Below are 8,171 nucleotides of genomic sequence, written 5' to 3' on the forward strand. Positions count from 1 at the left end.
TATATTAAAAAGTATAGTCTGCAAAATTGCTCAACTACTGTCAGTAGTAATAAATGAAATTTTTGTTAATGACACAGGCTCTAATGGGCACACTTTGCAGTTTACAGATTACAAAACTTTGTTCTCAAAAGTGGAAAATGTACTTAAAGCTGTTCAACAACCAGAAGTCCTATTCAGTGAGGCCATGGCCTGGTTCATCATGAAAATTAATGAAGACAAAACACAGAGGACAATACACAGCCTAAGTGATACTGGAGCAATGGGTGACACAGTAGCTGTGAAGCTTTTGGGCTTTTTATTGATACCAAATGAACCTAACAGCAGCACACAAAACAGGCATGTTCCAAACTCTCACAGGTCCTACACCTATTGAGGAAACTAAAAAGTGTTGTACCACACCAATACCTACTACCAGTATACTATGCAATGTTACACAGTCATGTCAGCTATGGGCTTTTACTGTGGGCTATTCAGAAGGCTGTAAGAATATGCTTCTATTACAAAAGAAAGCAATGAGGATAATTCCAATGTCTTATGCAAAAGATGCCTCTGTAGACAACATGACCAATAAATACAGTACAATACAATACCACAAGCAAAAAAACTAACCACTGCAAACCAGATTGGGGGGTCTGACTGTTTTCAGTCAATATATTTTCAACTCTCTTGTTCACACAAAGACAAATCGTGAGACCTACAAAAAGACAAATGTAGTTCATCAATACAGCACTCGAAATAAATATAGTATAGACAGGCCAAAATGTTGATTAACTAAGATGCAGAACACCTTCCCAATGCTGGCCCTAAAATTATTTAAAGCTCTACATAAGGGTATTCAGTCGTTACCAATCAAACAATACAAGACTGAAATTTTTTGTATACTGAAAGACCAGCCTTTGTACATAATATAAGACTATTCTCTGGTGATAGAACAGTGTCTACCTGAGCTTTATTTATTTTATTTATTCAGTACCAACGAAAAACAGCACCAACTCTGCTACTCTACTACTTTGTGTTCTAATATTTATTGTCTTATTATTGTAATGTGTACTGTAATCTAGCTGTCAAATTGGTGTTTTATAGTACGCACTTTATTTATTTATTTATTTATTTATTATCATCCCAATGATCACATTTGTGATATAGGATTTGTCAGGGTACATTTTAACAACTATATAATATCTTTACAAAATTTGTATCTGTGCTGAATTCATACTAATCTATCTTATGTTTAATACAATATACAACTAATAAGTGTTTTTATAACATAATTTATTATGCACTGATGTAATTTCATTTGTCACATTAACTTAAACATATATTTTATACAGTTGCGCAGAGATATTCACTTATGCTGTAATAGCATTTGTCAAGCATGTGGTTCTTTAGAACAGTTTTAAATTTATCCTCATTTTCCAGCTCTTTGATATGTTTTGGTAGTGCATTAAAAAGTTTGATGCCTTGATTACATACATGTTTCTGGCTTCGGGTCCTTGTTACTGCTTGTATGTGGAGATCTTTACATTGCCGTGTATCGTAATTATGGAAGTCTGTATTGGTTTTCATTTTGTCCTGATTTCTTTTGATCACCAACAGACATTTCAGAATGTATAATGATGGAATTGTTAAAATTTTCAATGCTTTAAAAAGGGGCCTACAATGTGTTTGAGGTGGGCTGTGGGTCATTATCCGAATAGCACGTTTTTGCAATTTGAAAATCTCATTTAGACGACAATTTGTTTTTCCCCAGAATACTATCCCATAGGATGCAATGGACTGAAAATAGCCAAAATATACTAATCTGGTACAGTCATTACTACAAACTCTTGAAATTATTCTAAGCACAAAACATGCTGAATTTAGTTTTAGTGCTAAGTTCACCACATGGTCCTTCCAATTAATCTTCTCATCAATGTGCATACCCAGGAATTTTGCACACTGTACTCTTTCAAGTTGTTTGCCCTCCATGGTGGGATTTAGGTCATCCTGTTCTCTTATTTTTCCATATTGCACATAATTAGTTTTTTTTTGCATTCAGTGTTAGCTTGTTAGCACTAAACCATTTTTGTATATCTTGTAGGACATGGTCCACAGTACTGTGCAATGACTGCTTCATATCACTAACTATTAAACTAGTATCATCAGCAAATAACATGATTCTAGCTTTTCTCTCTGACACCTGAATATCATTAATGTAAATGAGGAACAGCAAGGGGCCTAATACACTTCCTTTAGGTACTCCTACTGTGACCTCCCTTGGATCTGATCTTAGTTTAATTTTTTGATTAATATTTGGTGCTGTAATTTCAACCACCTGCATCCTCTTTTCCAGATAAGACTCAAACCACTTTTTTACCGGTCCTCTGATACCTATAGCTTCAAGCTTTTTCAAAAGTATGCTGTGGTCAACAGTGTCAAAGGCTTTTGACAAATCTAGATTTATCCCAACTACACTATTTCCCTCTTCCAATTTAGTGATTATTTCTTTTGTGTATTCTAGTACAGCTGTTTCGGTACTTCTCCCAGCTTGAAATCCATGCTGATTACTGTTTATCAGATTGTGCATATTAAGATAATGTGTGACTCTATATTTCATTAGTATCTCTAAAACTTTAGAGAAAGTTGGGAGGAGTGAGACAGGTCTGTAGTTTTCTATTTTAAGTTTATCACCCTTTTTCAACAGGGGAATGACTTTAGAAATTTTCAGTTTTTGTGGAAACACGCCCTCAGCCATTGACAAGTTTGCTATGTGCATCAATGGCTTCGCTATCTGATTAGCTGTTTTCTTTACTAATATTATTGGCACCTCATCTACTCCAGCTGACATCTTGGACTTCAGACTTTTAATCACTTTTAAAACTTCTTTTTCGTTTGTGGGAACTGCCATCATACTGCTGGCTGCCTTGGGTGCTTCCATCTTAATCTGCTCCCCAAGATTCCTGCTTAATGTCTGGGGTACATTTAAAAAGTAATTATTTATATAATTAGGCATGGCATATTTATCTACCATTTTATTCTCCTCATCTTTTAGAATAATTTCCTTGTCTTTGGTAGGTACCCCGGTTTCTTTTCTCACAATTTCCCATGCTATTTTAGTTTTATTTCTGGACTGTTTTATTTCCATATTATTACTTAGTAACTTTGCATTTGCAATTACTCTGCGGTATATTTTCCTATACCTCTTTACATATTCTATAAAATCAATATTTGTACACTCCCTCAACTCTGAATTCAGTTTTTTCATGTTTTCACATGATTTCTTAATTCCAAGAGTCATCCAAGAACTTGACTTTATGTATCCAGTAGACTTGACTCTGGTCAGTATCTTTGGAAAACACATCTCAAAGTTCATCATATAAATCGATGCAAATACACTATATGCCTCATCTGTACTTGACTGTTTCAAAACATCTAACCAATTTTCATTTTCTAAGATACTTATGAACTGATGACAGCTGTCCACAGAGAAGTTTCTTTTGTAAATATTATTTACACCTTTATCTTCCTTTGACCTTAAAGGGATTTCAATGGTGAGAGCATTGTGGTCAGACAATCCTAAATCTATGTTTGTTACCTCTATGTCAGTTTCTGACATATTTGAGAAAATGTTATCTATGAGGCTATTGGAGGTGTTTGTTATTCTAGTTGAATTGTTTATGTGTGGTGACATGTTAAAACTCTTTAATATGTCCAAAAATTGCCTTTTTTGTTGACTTTCAACTAGAAGATTAATATTGAAATCACCACAAAGAATAATCGCAGTTTCTTTTTTGTAAATAGTATTTAGCAACAATTCTAATTTATCAAAAAAGACTTCTATGTTTCCACATGGTGACCTATACACTGTTATGCAGGGGATGCTACAAATGTGTCAAACTATCGCCCTATCTCTCTATTAACAATATTTTCAAAAGTCCTAGAAAAAGCTCTGTACAACAGGATTGTGGCACACCTTGGTGACCTGAAAATCATTAACAGTCAGCAGTTTGGTTTTCAAACGGGAGTTTCGATAGATAACGCAATTTTCTCATTCACAAATGATGTTCTAGAGTCTATAAACAGAAAGAGGCTGCCAATTGGTGTCCTATGCGACCTATCAAAGGCGTTCGACTGTGTAGATCACCAGATACTCCTCAAGAAGACCTGTCATTATGGAATTACAGGACCTGTAGGAAACTGGTTAAAATTGTACCTCGAAAATAGGAAGCAGAAGATTATTCTAGATGTTTCAGATAGTGTATCACAATATATAGTGGACTCTGAGTGGGGAATTGTGCAGCAGGGAGTGCCACAGGGATCAGTGCTTGGGCCCTTGCTGTTCCTCATATATGTTAATGATCTGCCTTTATCCATCAATAAGCAGTGTAAATTTACAATGTTCGCTGATGATACGAGCATTGTGGTGGATAATGTGTCAACTACTGACTTAGAATCTGAGGTCAATGATATCCTTAAAGAAGTTCTGGGTTGGTTTAGTATTAACTCCCTTTCAATAAACCTGAAAAAAACCAATTTTATCCAGTTCCAGACAACCCACAAAAACCCAAAAGAAATAGTTATCACACTGAATGATCAGATGATAAAGCAAGTGTACTTATCAAAATTCCTAGGCATATACGTGGACAGTAGGCTGAACTGGGAACATCACGTTCTACAAACACTAAAACGGCTGACGTCGGCAACATTTGCTTTACGAATTTTGTCACGCTTCAATGACATTACCATCTCAAAGTCAGCTTACTTTGGCTATTTTCATTCAGTCATGTGTTATGGCATCATCTTCTGGGGCAATACACCTGCCGCAAAGAAAATCCTCACAGCACAAAAAAGAGCAATAAGAATCATTTGTGGTGTACCCCCACGAACCTCATGTCGAAATCTTTTTAAACGACTTGAAATACTGACAGCAACATCTCAGTACATATATTCACTGATGTGCTTCGTAATAAATAACCCCACTCTGTATGAAACGAATTGCCTACATCATGAACATAACACCAGAAGAAAAGAGGATTTCCACTGTGAGTTAAAGAACTTGACACTTATTCAGAAAGGGGTAAAGTAGTACGCTGGAACGAAAATTTTCAATTCCCTACCCAACAGCATCAAAAGTATAAGGAGTAGTACATCAGTATTTAAACGTAGCTTGAAAAATTATTTACTTGAGACCTCACTTTATTCACTAGAGGAATTCTTTCAGAGAAATAAGTAAAACCCAGATTGGAAAGATGATTTTAAATTTTTTGACACTGTTTACTGTTAAACTAATGTAATAATGCCCTAATGTAAAAATTCCTGTTTTTCTCATTTCCATTTTTGGGTCACTTTTAAACCCAAAGTGGGAAGTTTTGATTACTGTTCAAGGTTAAAATAGATGAAATAATGCCCTATATATGAAACTGCTATCTTCACATTTATGTTGACTAGTTTTTAAGCTAATAAGTATGACTTTTGTGCACTGTTATTAATACTATAACAATGTCTTTATTCTATGTATTTTATTATGTACATTGACACGTTCCACATCTGAGTGACTTGCTCACATGTACAGATCTATGGAACAAGTATATAAATAAATATAAATAAATAAAAAAATAAAATGACTATGACTTTTTTCATCAGGCCATATAGCTGGACAGCACCTGCTTCAAAAAACTTTTCAATACTTAAGTTCTCTGCTTCACATCTCTTTTTAAATTCTAACTCTTGTCTAAGGTAAATACCGACTCCACCACCTTTTGCAATTTTCCTACTATAATTATTTGCCAGTTTAAATGGATTAATATGAATACTACTAATTTCTTGGTCCTTACACCAATCTTCTGTAATACACAAGACATCAGGTTGGGTGTTACTTACTGCTATTTCAAGTTCACAATATTTTTTCTTGAGGCACTGCACATTTAGAGTCATAATCTTCAGAACAGGGGAGTGAGCACTGGTGGTATTTCTCCTTTCGTTTAACACTGTTATCTTGGGCTATCATAGTTTAAATTGCATTTTTTATCAATTATAATGTGGTAATATCGTTGTAAAATTGACGCTGTCAGCCAGCCATGGCTGGTGAATGACAAAGAAGTAGTAACGGAAGGTAAGAATCTGTATTCAAAATGAGATTAATTTCAAAGCATAAAAACAAAACAAAAACAAAAAAAACATAAACTGCATCGGCCGGGAATCGAACCCGGGCCGCCCGCGTGGCAGGCGAGCATTCTACCACTGAACCACCGATGCTTACAACCAAATTTGAATGTTTTATGTTATTCCTTGTTCCTTGACACGCAAGCTTTAACAAAAATGATGTCGTTCTTTTGGGCGTTATTATTTCAATACGCCGTGACACTTATATGTATGTTATCAGAACTTCCAAATATCAATTGTCCACCTTCATCGTAGCGATTACATTTCATAAACGGCGATTTCCATCTGACTTTGTCAATATGTTTTGCGTAAATGCGACACTCTTATTTAATTTTTTTCCTTTTGTTTTTAAATAAAATATTTCGAGCATTTAAAATATTTGAGTTGGCCCGCGTTGCTGCACTTTAACTGTTTGAAACAAAAGTAACAATCTGAATGACGTATGGTCTGAGCTGATCTTGTTGAAGAAAACTAATTTGACTGCGACGTCGACATTTAAGTCCAAGACTCAAACCAACTTTTATTTATTTATTTATTTTTTATCTATTTATCCATCTTTAAGCATTTACATGCAATCGATGTCGTCATGAGTAATGTACAATTTACATATTAAGAAATATAACTATTGTGAGGTATCACAAGTGTACATTTTAAAGGAACATACATAATAAAGGAATACATTTGATACATAAAGATATCCCACATAACTAAAGTGTGCATTTTAAAGAATGTGCATAATAAAAGAATACATTTCATACATAAGGATTTATCCACATGTCTAACAGTTAAATGTGGAACTACAGAGACAAAAAAAGCTTAGGAAGAGGTACAAACAGAGTTGCAAGTTGTTTCGTACGTTAGGTCTATTTTTGAAGAGTTTTCAAATTCTTTAACACTGTAAAAAGCTTTGTCTTTCAGTCATTTTTTAGTCTTACTTTTAAATATATTAAGAGAGACACAATGTGCCTGCACAGGTGATGTGTTGAAAAGCTTTATTCCCATGCATTCATAACTGTCTTGTGTTTTCTTGAGTCGAGTTGTTGGTAATTATATCTTAAATGTTTGGCGAGTGTTATGATTATGAACGGACTGCCTAAGGTTGTAACTGTTAAAGTTTTCTTTTATGTACAAAAGGCAGCTGTATATAAAAAGATAAGGGACTGTCATTATCTGTAATCCTTTGAAGTATGACCTACATGATATGTTATTTTTGGTAATCCTAGAGATGCTCCTGATGGCTTTCTTCTGCCAAATAAAAATTTTCCTGGACCATGGAGAATTACCCCATAGAAGAATACCATAGCTAATATGGCAATGAAAGGATGCATAATAGGAATTAATCAGCAGGCTTTCAGAAACACAGGTGCGTAATTTTTTCAGTAGATAGATGACACTTGAGCCTGCAGTTCAAAATTCTTGATCAATACTAACGCAAGGCGTTTTACACAGGCCTTTATTTTAGGTCAATGTCTGGCAGCAATGGGGTTTTCGTCAAATTGTGCCAATTCACGGCAATATTGCCGCATACTCCAGGATAGCAATAATGCAGAAGGAGCAGGCTCTTGTACGTAACTGCTGCGTTGTGACTAATGTATTGCTGGCTTTGTCCGCTTGGTGGAGAATGTTAAGTATGACCGGGCCACTCGCTAACTTTAATTTGGCATCTCGATAACGGTGGTTGTGGGCAACGGAATTTGGTACCCTGCGGGAAGACGTGGGGTGCGGTGGGGAACAAGCAGTGCATATAACACAAGCCCGTGTTTAGAGCGTCTGCCAGCACCTGATACCAGACTTCCTTTTCCAAACTGGAGTAGAAGGTAACCTTCGCTATGGCCGACAACACCATCACCGCCCACTTTCGGGAAAACTTCAATGAAAATAACGCAACAAAACACAGCTAGCGACAAAGCAGACAACAATGCAGTCAACACATATTAATACTACGCTGCACAGTTGGCGACGAACATCTGCAAATTACTACGACACGAGGTTTCCCGACTGCTAGCGATCAGTACTGAGCAGACCAAGCC

The 8,171-nt window shown here is 35.6% G+C and overlaps 1 non-coding gene across 1 annotated transcript; it reads right to left on the bottom strand.

Moving 5' to 3' along the window:
• Window positions 1-6,163: 6,163 nt before the first annotated feature.
• On the bottom strand, window positions 6,164-6,234 carry Trnag-gcc (transfer RNA glycine (anticodon GCC)). The gene has a single exon. It is a non-coding gene; the product is annotated as a tRNA-Gly (tRNA).
• Window positions 6,235-8,171: the final 1,937 nt, after the last annotated feature.

The sequence above is a fragment of the Schistocerca cancellata genome, chromosome 1 (assembly GCF_023864275.1).
Source record: "Schistocerca cancellata isolate TAMUIC-IGC-003103 chromosome 1, iqSchCanc2.1, whole genome shotgun sequence".
NCBI lineage: Eukaryota > Metazoa > Arthropoda > Insecta > Orthoptera > Acrididae > Schistocerca > Schistocerca cancellata.